Raw genomic sequence first — 16,110 nt, 5'->3', positions numbered from 1 at the left:
TTAGGTCTGGCTGCTGTGCTCAGCTCCTTCCTGCTGCGGACCAGGGCTAGGACTGGGTCTGGGGGTTCCCGGAAGTCGGCAGAAATTCCTACTGAGTGGGAGGGATGGGGGAGGTACGGCGGAGAGGTGGGGGGTCGCCGGAGGGGGTGGGAGAGGGTCTGGCCCTCGCTGCCTCCTGGGCTGGGAGTAGTCCGCCAGCGCAGGGTAGCAGGAAGCTCTCCACACACTCACTGGACCTGGACTAGGACTGGGTCTGGGAGTTCCCGGAAGTCGGCAGAATTTCCTACTCTGCAGGAGGGGTGGGGAGGTATGGCAGCGTGGTGTGGGGTGGCCCAAGGGGGTGGGAGAGGGTCCGGCCCACGCTGCGCCTGGGCTGGGACTGGTCCCGCTGGCGCAGGGTAGCAGGAAACTCCGCACACTCACCGGACCTGGGCTAGGACTGGGTCAGGGGCTCCCCGGTTTTTACTTTAAAGAAAATAATTTTCACACTTCTCCCTTAATTTTGAACTAGTATAAAAGATATTTTTTTCAGAAGATTTTTTGTATTTATAGTTTTGCTTTTTATTTTTACATTATGAAATGCAATCTAATGTTGTTTCATTCTTTCATGAAATGAGACTTATTTATTTATTTATTTATTTAATGAATGAGACTATTTATTAACCCAGCATCCTGTGTTCTAATGCTTCTTGTTGGCAGCTGCCACCTGTCTGGCGATTCTGTCCAGATTGCTCTATCCCTGAGGTGTCAGCTTGCAGCCCCCGTCTTGATCCTTTTCCACCATTTTCAGCCCCTCCAGGGCTTGGAGGACTCGGCGTGACACACTCTTGGAACCTCGGCTGAAGTGGCTGGTCATGATGCCATTCCCTTGACGGCCACCGTAGATCTTCGTCACGGAGACAACCCCAGCACCACCCCGGAGGTACAGGTGCTGAGCTGTGGAAGTAGCTCGTGTATAGAACCAGTTCTCATCGTAGGGAGTAAGCTCTTCATGCTTGGCCAGCTTGACTGTGTCCACCCATTGTGGGACTTTCAGCTTCCTATACTTTTTGAGGAAGGCTGCCAGAGCTCTAACGAACTCTTGCTGGTTTACGTCTTTTACAGTAACTCCAGGCATCATGCAGCCTCTGCGCTGCCAGCCAGGGAAAAGGCGAGACAACTTTTTAAAAATGTTTAATGTGATAAATGTCATTATTCATTTTTAAAATCCTGAATAACTTTAATTTCCTGAAATAAAATAAATCTCATCTTATTCACTTGAAACAGAAAATGATATTTAGTTTGAGTGCAGTATTATAAGGGAAAATTTTGTGTATTTGCTAATGAATGAGATGATTTTCTAGGTTGGGGAGATAGGCAGTCTAAAAGCCTGCCTGGCAATTGCAAGGTCCCAACTTTGATCTCCAGTACCACACGATGTGCAGACCAGTGCTATGATTACTAAAGATGATCCTCTTAATTCCTTTTTAATATTATTGATTTTGTTCATTTTACAACCTGTATCATAAAATGCATGTGGCATTGTCCTCATTGCTTTTATTACTGGAATTAGTTTGTAAAACTAGAAACTGGTTTTCTTCAATATTCGGTAGAAATCACCTGTTAAAAAATCTGGGCCTTTGGGTCTGATAAGGCCAGTGAAATCCCCTCAGGATTTATGCTGAGATCCTGTACCTCAGATTGTAGAACCTTTGTCAGTGTCAAAGGTTCTCACACCTCAGATTGTAGAACCTTTGTCAGTGTCAAAGGTTCTCACACCCATTGCTTAGCCAGTGTGTTCTCTGTGAAAGCCTGAGAGAGTGTTTTCTCTCCATGTGACTCTCCTTAGGCACACTCTACATCATCGATCACTTTCCTCTTTTTGCATAGATCCTGCTTTATCTTGGTCTTAACCATCCAGCAGAAAAGTATAAAAACAAAGTATAAGAAGTAAAGCCATGCTGTTATGTTGAGCTGTAGGGGACTCAGGTCAACAATTTCTATTGCCAGTCAAGCGGAAGACCCAATACTATTATGGACTACTGGACTCTTTTAGAATATTTTGCTGAGTTGACACACCTATAATATTCAAATAACGGAATTAACAAAAAAAAGGATACAGATGAATGTCCATTTTGTATCTATGTATTCAAAATGGTTAGGATAGTTATATAGTTGCATTCTCTTAATGAATAGAGGGATTTGTTCTAATAGTGTTTTTAAATAGGATATCATGTCCGCATCTTGTACGGCAATTAACCACTAGGAAGAATGTATGCAATGTGTTAATTATTGAAACTGTCCTACCAATTTGGCTTGAAACTGTCTCATTGCTATTTGTTTCTCAATAAAATTATGGAAAAAATCTGGGCCTGATTACTGTGACATCTTTACCTACTAATACAATATTACAGATATTCCTCCTTTAGTGAATTACCTGTAAAATGATGGTTCAGACTTATGACTGAGGCACAGTCTTCAGACACACAACCTAGAACTCAGATTGTGATCTTTCTCTTTTTTGTACATTTCTGTACATCTTGTTTATAAACCCTTAATGTTTTTGTGTAAAATACCTTGTTTGTACAGTACTACTGTTTTTACTGCTTGCATACTACAGTACAGTAGTTTTATGTTCTGTTATATATTACTGCGTATAAGTTACCCTAACAAAAGTCATCAAAGGAATTTCCTTGGATCATTTCTTTGTTCTGAATACATATTGTAATGTACACAGTCTATTCCCTACAAGTCTTCATTAAATGACCAACTCATTAAAAATGTAATAGCAGGAATAGAACTTGATCATTAAATGAGAGGTGACTTTTTAGATTTTTCTATTGCTTTCATAGTCCAAATAGCTAGTTTTCAACTTTTCTGAGGAAAAAAAAAGCCAGCCAATTGAAAATTTTCATTAGTTGAAATACACTGTTTACAGCGTTGTCACTGGGCTGAGCCTGGGAGAGTCCCAAAATGCTGTACTAAACTTAACTGACCCCTGCAAGTTCACTCACTTGCATAGCAGAGAAATGTTGGGAAAGACTCATGGGAGCAGGTCACAAACAAACACACATGGACACTCAGTGCAAGCAAATTATTTCCTGCTGGAAAAGACACATAGACACTGCTAGTAAGCAAAGTGAAGGTTAGAGCCAAACAGCTGCTGCACCACCTTTGGTCTTTATTTTTATGTATATTGAGTCTCCACCTTTAGGTTACTTTTGGTTAACAAAACAAGCTGCTATCCTGTGAGCCTAAGATCATGAGAACCTTCTGGGCACCTGGGAGCAAGGACACAAAAACAGGATGACCTTGTGGAGTTTTAGGTGTTCCTGGTTACTCCCTCTGCTGTCACAGTTCTGTTTTCTCTCCTTCATCCTGCATGCCCTGCAGGTCATTCTGCACATCTCTATTTTAACTCTTTCTTATCCCAATAGAAAAATAATTTTCAAGGTGCATGAAAAAGAGGCACCAGTAGGGTATTAGGCAGAAATTAGATTATAGAACACACTCAAGAGAGTAGTGCAAGCAAACAAAAATGAAACACATTAGAGTTTGGGAAAGTGAATGTTTGCTTGGAAGAGTGAAAAGCTTGGGACAAAAATCCACTCCTGAAAAGGATCATGGTGGGCCTGTTTCAGCTGCTTCTGTAGCCTCATCTGGCTTTCTCAGTCTTAACTGTGTGTTCCATCTGGAACCATGGGTAAATGGGACAAGTGAGTGGCCTACATGAATCTAATAGCAATGGTCAGATCAAGAGATCCAAGCCAGTCTTCAGGGCCAACCATCCAGCATTATCTGAATTGACCCAGGCTTACATGGGAAGAAGTGAAAGCGCAACTAGAAAAGAACAAGGAAGTCTCTAAGGCTTTGGCTGAATTTGAAGAAAGAATGAATGAGAATTGGAAGAAAGAACTAGAAAAGTACAGAGAGAAGTTGTTAAGTGGAAATGAGAGCTCATTCAAAAAAAAAAAGAAAAGAAAAAAATCTTGGTAGGTATTCATCTTCTTTATCCAGCTCTGATTCTTGCAGCAGTTCTTCAGATTCTGAGGATGAAGAAAAGAAGCAAGCAAAAAGGAGAAAGAAAAAGAAGACCCATTCATATAAATCTTCTGAAAGCTCCCTGTCAGAAAAGGAGTCAGACAGTAAGGACATTAAAGGACTTACCAAGAAAAGAAAGATGTATCCTGAAGATAAATCTTTTTCACCTGAGTCCTTGTCAGAATTAGATCATACTGAAAAAGTATGAACAAAAAAGAAGAAAACAGTGAAGAATGAGATAAAGCAACAGAAAAAAAAAAAGAAAGTGAAGCATAGGAAACACAGTAAGAAGAAGAAAAAGAAGGCTGCTAGTTCAAGTCCTGAGTCACTATAACGTTAACAAAAACCAGGACTCCCCTATGAAGAAAGTGCAATGTCTAAAGAAATTTCAACTGTGAAATTACAGTATATTTACTAACATGCATGAATTTTCTTGTTTTTAGAATTGTTCCTGGACTATTCCATAGACACTCCAATGCTGCTCTGTGAAAGGGCCATACCTGTTGCTTGCTGACTGAACATCTACTTTTTTTCTTCTAGTGCATGATGACCTGAAAGATAACACACTACAGTCACACCAGTGATTAGACTATTTGGGAGGAAAGCTCATATTTTTTTACTAAAAGTATCCAGTGATAAAACAGTAGGAAATGAATCTGGATACATTTTAAGTTGTAATCAGAAATGACCAGATGACACTAGTTAAATTTTTTTAAGTAGGGTTTACATTCATGTTTTGAAATTCATACTCTGTAGATAAGTGTATCTTAATTTTCCGCCTTATATACTTTCTGTGTACCTCAGGCAGGAGCTTTTAGGGTAGAGGGAGGGGTAGCTTGCTATCTCATTAGCTAGCAGAAGAGTGTGCTTTTGGTCCTCACACCTCCTACTTTTGTGGACACAATAGCTATGCTTCCTGGGGAGGTCAGAGTTGGGTGTGAGCCCTCTTGCCCTTTATTGCACTTAAAGGCATCTTTGTCATCTGATACTTTGAGATGACAGAGCAATAGCCCTTTGCAGTGTGAGAAAGCCCCAAAGCTCTGAGTTAACCTCCACATTCACAAAAACTGAATGTTTTTTACCTTTAGAATGTGTTATGTCATTTTTTTTTGTTGTTGTTTGTTTGTTTTTTGCTTTACACACTTTATTTCACTGAAATGGACTCTGAAGTGATTTCCACTTCTTTTGATACACTTTTCCCCCATGGTGATTTACAAGATCTTCAAGCCAAAATAAATATTTTATAAATATTTGAATATTTGGGTATGCACCTGCACAATACCTCAGCAATATCTTTCAGCAAGAAAAACATTGAAGAGTGAAGACTAGACACAATTACTAGGTACAGCAAAAATTTGCTGCAAATATTTCTGAGGTAAGAAGGTACTACATACCTGTTCAACTAAGAAAACCACCCTTATAACACAGGATGATTGTATTTTTACGTAGGACAATTAAGCTGCCAATTAGGTGCTGAATGGCAGAGCAACATCCTCAATTTATGCCATGAATTCATAGGGAATAGATTCCAGTTACACACGTTCCTTTCCAGTGGTCCTCATAAAGTGTGCTTCTCTGTGAGGGGCAGTTCAGTTAACCCAGGTACCTTTCTCTTTGGCTTCCTTCTTTTTCTGATCATTTTCTTTGACACGTTTCAGGAAGCTATCATGACTTTTTGAGTGTTTAATATGTTCAATATGCACATTAATCCTCTTGGCAAGTATCTTGCCCTTAACTTGCTTGTTTACAACAATGCCAACAGTATGCCGGGTAACATTGTAGACTCTTCCCATTTTACATTTACATTCCTTTTTGCACAGTGCCCATTCCCTTGATGTCTACAGTGTCACCTTTTTTGTAGATTCGCATGTATGTGGCCAAAGGAACAACCCCATGTTCTCCAGGTCTGGAGAACATATAACACATTCCTCTCCTCTTGTCCTTTGCGTTAGTCATTTTGGTAAATACTGGAAGATGGTGGTTCTGGTCAAAAGGCTAGAATGTGTTACATCGTTTGAATTAATTTTGACTGTATTTCAGCTTTAGAGAGGAATCGTTTCATATAGACACTGGTACTTTTTGAACTTAATAACTAAAGATTCTAAAATATATGTTTTGTACTGTTAAGTTTTAACCAGTCAGGATAGTTACCTTTTTTTTTTTTTTTTTTTTTTTGTAAAAAAGTTGTTCAGGCTGCAATGGTTAGCTTTTGTTAACTCTTATTTGTACTGTCTCAAGTTCATAACTATATTTAATGGCACCCTTGATAAGATGTTTAGCATGTAAAAAGCAGGTTTTGTGTTTGTTTTAAACAGCTTCATGTTGAAGCTGAGACTTACAAACAAGTTGAGTGGCAGACCTGGTATGCTGTATCTTGTTACATATAGCTATTGCCAGAATCTTAGTAAATACAGTGTTTTAAAAGCTTGTTGTCTTTGTATGTTCCTAGCAAACTATAACAAGTTAAATTTAAGTGAGAATTGTATTATTGCTCTTGTGCCACATTTTACAAAGATTTTGTGCCTCATATCTCTTACTGAATTACTAGAAATGTTAAGAGGAATTAATAAATCATTTTCATTTTACATTTTTATATAATCAGGTAATATAACATATAATTTGATGTACAATTTTGCCTGTTACAGAAGGTGTGTTAATTAAAGTGGTATATGCTCAGAATATTTTGGCATGACCAGAAGCTGAATAAATAGTTATTTTACTTTAAAAAATCTCCACTCCCTTCCTGAGTATTAACTTATTCAAGCAATGGATTGAGGTGGGGGGGTCTTCATTTTTTATATACATGGTTTAAACATTCTCTGGATTCATTCAACTTGCAGTTTACTTTCTTAGTTGAACCAGTTTACAGCCTTTTAGTGAAGAGCCTGGTAGGGAAGAAACATCACCATCTAGGAAAGGAATTTTGGCAGGGGTTATCCTGAGTGACTGAGTCTAAGTCTGGAAGTTGGAGTCTACTTATAAAGTACAATTTTTAGCTATGATCTCTTTCTTTCTTTTCTATCTGTCTTTTATTTCTTCTCTCCAACCTCTTTCCTTATCCTTCAGAGTTAAACTTATTCCTAAAGGATTACAGAAGGCCCCATGGTCCATCTTCATGTAACTGCTTCATGCTAAGGAAGGGTATTGCTCCTGCCTACCTCGGAACTGAGTTTCTTCCTGATTTATCTAAAAGAGACATAAGCATATGGGCTTTGCTACTTGTGAACCTATGAGTGCATTGACAGTCTTAAAGATAGAGCAGAGGCATATAAGACACTAGCCCAGAACAATAATGAGTCATAAAACATAAAAGAACTTCAAGGCACAGTATCATAGTTAGAAAAATGAGAACTTAGTTTTTACTAGATTGTTCCAGGAAACCAGCTTGTTATTGACTGATGTTGTACTGATCTATGAACATAGGACTTGTAATGTAAAGATGCTGCAGATATGTCAAGAATGTACAAAGAACACTGTATTTTGAAAATGGCACAGCTTCTGTCTTATGACGTTAGAATATCTAGGGAGAAGTTTATAGAATTGCATTTCTCATCATTTTTACCTCTGAATTTGGTAATGAAATAGCCTCTGTGCTGTCAGAGCCCTTTGGGTATAGTTAGTGAGAGTCACAGTGTACTCCATTACATGGTCAAGTCGTGTGTGTGTGTGTGTGTGTGTGTGTGTGTGTGTGTTAATAAAGATATAACAAGTCAGATGATCATATCATGGAAAACTGATCTAACCCATCAATATTGCAAGACTTGACCATTTTATTGAAGCACACTTAACTATTGCAACATATTACTTAACAATCACATTAACAAAAAAAAAACCCTGAGAATGTTTATCATAATAAAGTTAGTCTCTGTGTTATTAGCCTTCTAGAAGAAAAGTATAAGCACAAGGCATAGAAAGTAAAGCCATATTAATATGCTGAGCTGTAAAAGGCTCAAGTCCACAACTTCTGATATTGGCAGTTCTGCTGATAACCCACTTCTATTATGGACTGCTGGACTATATTGGATTATTTTGGTGAATTCACATATCTACAATATTTGAATGACAATGGAATACCCATCTCTATGTAATAAAAATCTTCTAAGTGCTGCATCCTAGAAAACTCATATTCTTAGAAAACACAAATGCATTTGATATACTATGAGATCAGCAATATAAATAGCATCACAGCTGGCTAGGAATCTTTACATACATTAGTTTTTTACTCTTAAGACAGAATGTATTTAATATTTCCTTAGTTTTTCCTCTTAAAACAGAATGTACATTTCTTTAACAGATCTATACAGGGTTACTGCACTGCCAAGAACTGCAGGATAGGGCAGGCCAGATAGCTCAGCGGACTAAAGCGCCTGCTTAGGCAGATACAAGGACCGGAATTCAATCGCCAGTGTGCCGTGCTGGCCCCACCCCCTGGGGCATGTTGAGACGGAGATTGAGACTGGGCATAGTGGTACGTGCTTATAATCCCAGCCCTTGGGAGGCTGAAAACAGGAGAATCACTATGAGTCTGATCTGTATAGTGAGACCATGTAGGCCCTATACTAAATATATAAGGAACAACAAAAAGAATTGTAGGACATCTCTAGATGATTTTTAAGCTTAGGAAAGAGTACTATTGACCACAAATGAACTTATTTCCCAACATGCAAGTGCATTTCATTTATATAATAGAATATTTGTTCTGATGCTATTAGATGTAGATCAATTTTTAAATGGCACAATCCAATTTAAAGAGATACCAATATTTTTGATGATTTTTCTATATCTATGCCATAGATGCAATGCCTATTGTTTAAAAAGCATTTATTATTGCTTTGCATGTATTGAACATGATTTTAAATCTTAGTTTCACATATTTCATCTTCAGATATATGTACACCACTAGTCCTGTATATGTTGTGTTACAAACTAAGATAACAGTGGTTCACTTAACCAATCAAAATCTGATTATTGAAAACATTTTCCAAGTTGACTCTAAAATAATCTTGAGATCTTAAAATTCAGTTTCTTTAGTAACCCAAAGGCTAACAATGAAAAATATTAAAAAGTGTCTTGGTAAAATATAAAACCTTTATTTTTTAATCTACCTTGTAAAGTTACCAAATGCAACTTACTACTTGAAGAAAACTGTTGTTTTAGACATAAAAAACTTTTAGATTCTTAATTAGATTCAACTTACTTATGTTGTAATACATTATTTGATAATATTTGATGGAGTCAGGAAAAAACTGAAAAAGTCATTTTTCATTGGAGAAAACTGAATAAATTGGTTCAAGCAACTGCTTTTTAAGCACAGAGGGGAGTTTTGAGTTTTGTCTGTTGGCAACGACTCAGGCGTAAGGGATCTTTACTTATTTGTCTTAATGGTTACACTGGATAACTAATAATAACCAAGACAGAACACTTAATACTTAAAAGAGATATATGTGCTCAATATTTAAGATATCTGTATCAATGTTTAAGATACTGTATTTTTAAATCGAGAAACATCTCTTCAGTTATTGTACTCAGATAATAGACACTTAAAATCAATCTTAGATGAAGATTATCTTAATTGGCTAACACCCTCAGTGAAAACATTTCATTAATTTTAAGAAATCTCTACTCTTATCTTGCCAAACAGTTTAAATTAGCTTACTGTTAAACCATGTGAGCAAAAACCAATTGACCTATACAATGACTGTGCCCCTATCTACAATCCAATGGAAGCAAAATTTCTGGAGGGTAATACATCCCTGAAAGTTAGCACAGAGAAACATGCATCTTAACCTAAATCAACATAACCTTTATGTTGCCAAATTTTAAGGATGTATTTGCAAGTTCCTTGTAAGCCTCAAGGCTATTAGCCCTCATTTGGTAATGTTTTAAGTGGGTTTGGCTAGCCCCCAAAATGTATATAACAGATTTTTCAGAGATCCCAGAACCAGCCAGAAATTTATAAGGGTAAGATAAAAAGCAGAAAATGGATTTGAGCTCAAAATATCTTTAATGAAGCAATTGTAGATACTTTAACTAGCTATTAAAACAGATTAACAGCAAGACAATTGGACAAGATGAAATATATGAAACAATTACATTTAATAAGAGTACACTGTTAGATGCATTGACCATTTTGAATTCTAAAACTATTTTTATAGTTGGAGGTCTATTATTATAGCTATATGCTTATAACTATAAATAGACTTCACAGAATTTTTTCCTCTGGCTATCCATTAGCTTCCTTTTTCTTCCTTATGTAAGTCATAACAATATTTCCTTTAATAGATTGAGCAACTCTTTGCTATGAGTTGACACTACAGACTTATAGCTAATAAGAACCAGTAAAAGAAAAAGAATTACCATAAACTGATAGACTGAGTCTTAGTTTTTTTTTTTTTTCTCCTTACTATAAATCCAAGTTTGAGGTCTTTCTCTTCGAACTTACATTTGGAGAAAAATTAACCTTTAAATTTCCCTGTCTTAACCCAGCTGCAACTTTATTTATTTATTTATTTATTTATTTATATTTAGAATAGGGTCTAAGGGTCCACTACCTAATGATTCTCCTGTTTTCAGCCTCCCAAGTGCTGGAATTACAGGTGCACACCATCATGCCCAGTCTCAATTGCAGTCTCAGAGCGCCCCTGGAATGGGGCCAGCATAGCATTCCGGGGATCAAACCCTGGCCCCTGCACTCTGCCTAAGCAGGTGCTTTAGTCTGCTGAGTTATCAGGCCAGCCTGCAACATTATAAAATATAACCTAAAGGTGATATTTTGGGGATAGACATTGAGTTACCCATGATCATATGAGATGTCCTGCATTATGTGGTTTTAAGATCTCTCGTGTGCTATTGGAAAAAAAAATAGGAAAAGACAGGATCCAGATCCCTGAGGTGAGGCTGCTTGAGTCAGCGGCCCTCTCTTGGTGTCATATTGCATACACAGCACATTCCAAATCAGGGTCATGTCCCACAGCATGTCAGGCAGGAAGTGTATCTTGCTCTGTTTTGGTTCTTTTTTTTTTCCAGAATTGCCAGAAGGAGAGAGATTTGCAACACTCCCCAAAGATAGAAGCACACACACTTGAAGGCTCTACCTTGTTATATCAGTGCCTGACTAATATAGTTGTCCCTGCTAATGATGTGGTAATGTCCTATTCATGTCCAGAGCGAACATCCTTGTTCCTAGCATGTGACTATCCCAATCTTCCCTTAACAGATCAAGAAAATACAAAAAGGAATTATATACAAGAACTGGGTTTTATTCAAAAACTTTATCCCTAAAATTTAAATTTTCTGGACTTGTAAAACACACACAAACACACACACACACACACACACACACACACACACACTCTCTCAGAGTCTAGAGATATCACTCAGCAACTACAAATCCCATGTCATGGAAAATATACCCTCCTTCCTCTCATGTGAGTTTCCTGTCAGATGAAAGCCTGAGTGCATGAAAGAGGATGAGAAGTGTATTTATTTGGATCTCTGCTAGGGCAAGAGGAAGAGAAAATAATAGACCACTTGGCTGCTTCCTTGTTTACATCCTTAGATTTTATTAGGTTCAAGGGACAGCATTAACTATCACCGTATTACCCACATAAATCTGCATGGCTTAGCGTGGCTCCCTGAAAGGAGGAGCTGTGACATCAGGCAGGCCAAAACAATGGCCTTGGAGAAGCAGAGGGGTGGGGGTTCTAAAGGACAGCTTAGAGGACCTCTTGCAGGCTGAAGTATTTAGGAACACAAGCATGTGTGGCTTTGGAGATTGCTTTCTCTGGTGCGATCTAGAGACAGTTTCTTTCTACTGGGTTTCAGGATTGTAGTTTCCCATGCTGTTTGCATAAGAAACTTTGCTCAAGACACTGGATACAGCCTCATCCTTCTTTTTTTATCTTTCGGAATGAGCAAGGTTTTTCAAAGTCCTGTCCAACTCAGGAAGGGGTGTGGTGCTTAATCTAAAGAAATACCTAATGAGGCTGTTGCATGTCCTGCAGAGTGCTTCCTGGCATCTCTTTTCTTTGATGCTTTTATGCAGAAGCACTAGTTTTCAAGGGGCTTAAGAAGCTTTGACTGCTAAAAAGGAAAATAATCCTAAATTTGCAGAAATATGTAGACAGCAAAAGCAAGAGAAAGAGGAAAAAAATGATAAACTATGGTTCAAAAGGCAAGGAGTTGAGAGATATATGAAAGAAGAAAAAGAAAAGAAAAGAAAAAAGAAAGGAGTTTTGACTGAATTTACCAAAGTTGTCCTATGAAAGTCTCTTTTTATCTCTTAATGCTGGCTTGCCCAGAAAAAAAAATGTCACCTGGTTAGGGTATGGAGATTACTCCCAAAAAGCTGAAATAAGGAGCTTAAGCCACCTCTGCAAATTTGCTGACTCCCATCACAGAGAAAGAATTTTTACGACACAACAAAAAGAGGCACAAGTAGGTCTTATTAGGCAGAGACACAGAAGATATGAGGCACTCAAGAAAGGAGAGCAGGTACTCTAAAAAATGAGATTCATTGTAGTTGGGGATTCTCTTAGGAGAATCAAAAGCTAGGCTTAAAAGTGTAAATTTCTCTTTTTTTGTAAAATTTATTTATTTATTTATTTTTACGGGCACATTTACAGTAATTTTTTCCATAATTTTACTGAGAAACAAATAGCAATGAGACCATTTCAAACCAAATTGATATGACAGTTTCAATAATTAACACATTGCATACATTCTTCCTAGTGGTTAATTGCTGTACAAGATGCAGACTTGATATCCTACGTAAAATCACCATTAGAAAAAATCCCTCTATTCATTAAGAGAATGTAGTTATATATCTATCCTAACTACTTTGAATACACAGATACCAAATGGATATTCATCTGTATCTCCTTTTTTTGTTCAGTTCCATCATTTAAATATTATAGGTATGTAAACTCAGCAAAATATTCCAAAAAGAGTTCAGAGGTCCATAATAGTATTGGGTCTTCCCTTTCACTGGCAATGTCAGAAATTGTTGACCTGAGTCCCCTACAGCTCAACATAACAGCATGGCTTTACTTCTTATATTTCGTTTTTATACTTTTCTGCTGGATGGTTAAGATCAAGGTAAAGCAGGACCTATGCAACAAGAGTTGTAGCTTTTGGGTCTGATAAGGTCAGTGAAATCCCCTCAGGATTTATGCTGAGATCCTGTACCTCAGATTGCTTCTCAGTGTCAGCCATGTGGATGAGTCACGGCCATTGCTTGGCCAATGTGCTCTCTGTGAAAGCCTGGGAGAATGTTTTCTCTCCAAGTGACTCTCCTTAGGCACACTCTACATCATCAATCACTTTCCTCTCTCTTAAGCATTTGAAAAGCAAGGGATAAGAGTCCACAGTCCTCTCTCTAAACAAAGGACACCATCCCACTCCCCAGGCACTGGCAGTTTATTATTTCTGTGGTTGATTTATTTATCAATGTTTGGTAGGTGATTTAAACATTTTCTGGATTCCCTCAACCTGCTGTGTCCTCTCTTAGTTGGGCTCCTTTAGGGCCTTCTAATGGTGATACATCTGAAAGGGAAAGAGTATAAATGTGGCTGAGGACTCTTGACTTTGGGGCTGCCCTTATGCAGGCTCCTTCCTCTTCCTGGCTTTTTTTTTCTTCCTGGCCTTTTAAACTGAGCCAATTTAGCCTTTGAGTGAACACTCTTGTGGGCAGGGCATGAGTGTTACTGCTAGCCAAGGAATGTTGGCAAGTGGCTGCTGTGGGCCGCTTCAGTTGCATTCTTCTTAAAAAGTACAATTTGCAGTTATGATTTCCTTACCTCAGACCCATCTGTTATTTCTTCTATCCCACCCAACATGATGTAATTTCAAACCTTGGTGGATCTGTAGTCATATCAATTTTTTCATCCATAATATTTAAAAAATGTACTCCATCTTAATTTTATTTTAAGTAGTCTTATCAGGAGCTTATTTTTTTACAATGAAGTTTTTTTTTAAATATCAAATTGTAGATTAATCAGATTGGATGTGTAATTCAGTTAAATTTTTATCTTACCCATTTTTATCTTATCCTTAAAGCAAGGATCTGTAAAACGTATACACAATTCTCTTCAGTCTGTTGAGACTTGTTTTATGGTCATATTTATTTAATTCCACTTAGGGTTAAATTTGATCCCTATTGCAAATACTTCCAGTAGACTGTCAATTAGTGTCTTTAAATCATTAATATGTTTGCTTATAATTTATATGTCTGATATTTTAATATTCAAAGGAGGCATTTTAAACATTTTACTCTGCGAGTGAGTACATTAATTTTCATTACAGTTCTACTCAATATGCAGAGCTGAAAATCATGAAGCTCCTCTGCATGGCAGAGTGAAATAGCACATGCATTCAGTGCTGAAAACTCCAGAGGAAAAGAGCTAGAAAATGTCTGGGCTCTACTGAGACCTCATTTAATGATGTCTGTAATTTTTTACTTAGTAATAGAAATGTAGATACGCTGAACTAAGAGAAAGTAGCTGTATATCTAGCCTATCTTGTGTGTGTATGTGTATGTGTGTGTGTGTGTGTGTGTGTGTATTTTTTTTCAAAACAAAATGGTCCTTTATTTATATCCCCCTTTTTTTGTTTTGTTTTGTCAGAGATGGATGTTCCATTGCTGTTAGGGAATCTGTATTTAGAGAAGTCTTTAAAGGACCTTTTCATACTTGATGCCAGTGCAACGATTGTAGGTGCTTGTACTCAGTAAAATAACCCAATGTAGTCCAATAGTCCATAATAGTAGTGAGTAATCAACAGAACTGCAATTGTCTGAACTTGTTGACTTGAGCCTTTTATAGCTTAGCATATTAATATAACTTTACTTTTTGTATATCGTGGACACACTTTTCTGCTATATGTTTAAGACCAAATTAAAGCAAGACCTATAAAACTAAAAATGTAACTTTTTGTGTCTGATAAGATCAGTCAAATCCCCTTAGGCTTTACCCTGGAACCATATTGTTGAGACAAGATATCACATCTGTATCTTGTCCTCTGAATAACTACTATGAAGACAACAGTATGCAATATATTAATTATTATAACTGCCCTACAAACCTGTTCTGAAACTGTTTCATTTCTATTTTATCTTTTTTTTCTCATTAAAATGAATAAAATTAATAAAAAAGAAATGTGGATACAGTTGCAGAGAATTACCCTACCTTTGCCCTGCCTTACCATTTGCTGTTTCTTTTCCATTTGTATTTTCAGTTTCTATATAATTTCTATATAGTGAATTCATCCTTTGTAGTAGCTAAGATATTTAACAAAGGAAAGGATAGACATAGTTCTTTCTTTAAATTGTGTCTGAGAGTGTGAATATATCTGAGTCAATGAAAATATATAAATGAAACCTATTGTTAAGTAATGTACTATACATGCATAAATATTTGTGCATGTAGGTATATGGGGATGAGGAAGAGAGAGATAGAAAGAGAGAGACAGCAACAGAGAGAGAGACAGTAAGAGGCAGAGAGAGAGAGAGAGAGAGAGAGAGAGAGAGAGAGAGAGAGAGAGAGAATGTAAAAGAAACAGAAAACAATAATATCACTGTGCTGACTTGTATCTAAATATCTCCTCCAAACCTCATAGATGGGGATTTTTGCACCTGGCTGAATCTGGGGTCTGCGATGTTAGGATTAAGGATGTAGGACCGGTGAGCTAGCTTAATGGCACAAGCATCTGGCAGTTAAACACAAGTCCCAAGTTTGATCCCTGGTACAAAAAAACAAAAAAATCAACAATTAAAGATGTGTGATATTAAATTAGGTCACTGATTGAAATTAACGTAGTGCTATGTGGCACCATTTCCTCCTTCCTCATTCACCAGATTAGGTGAATAGTTCTGAAATTTTATTTTGTATCTAAATCATCTTTACACATATAAAACACAGATTGCTAGACTGTGCCCTGTAAGTTTCTAATTCAGTAGACCTGGGATGCATAGCCTCATTATAATACAAATCTTTATCTACAGATAAACTTACCTAAGAAAATTCCCTTTTCTTTGAGTTTCATTTATGCTATTATAGACATCTAAGTTAGGTAGGAATATTGTAGGCAGTCAGA

The 16,110-nt window shown here is 37.2% G+C and overlaps 1 pseudogene; it reads right to left on the bottom strand.

Annotated features, from left to right (window-relative positions):
* Window positions 1-733: 733 nt before the first annotated feature.
* On the bottom strand, window positions 734-1,117 carry LOC101573114 (annotated as a pseudogene).
* Between the last annotated feature and the right edge of the window lie 14,993 nt (window positions 1,118-16,110).

Source organism: Octodon degus, unplaced genomic scaffold (assembly GCF_000260255.1).
Source record: "Octodon degus isolate 3935 unplaced genomic scaffold, OctDeg1.0 scaffold00116, whole genome shotgun sequence".
NCBI classification, from domain to species: Eukaryota; Metazoa; Chordata; class Mammalia; order Rodentia; family Octodontidae; genus Octodon; species Octodon degus.
The sequence above is the reverse complement of the archived record's forward strand: the minus strand, read 5'-3'. Positions and strand labels throughout refer to the sequence as shown.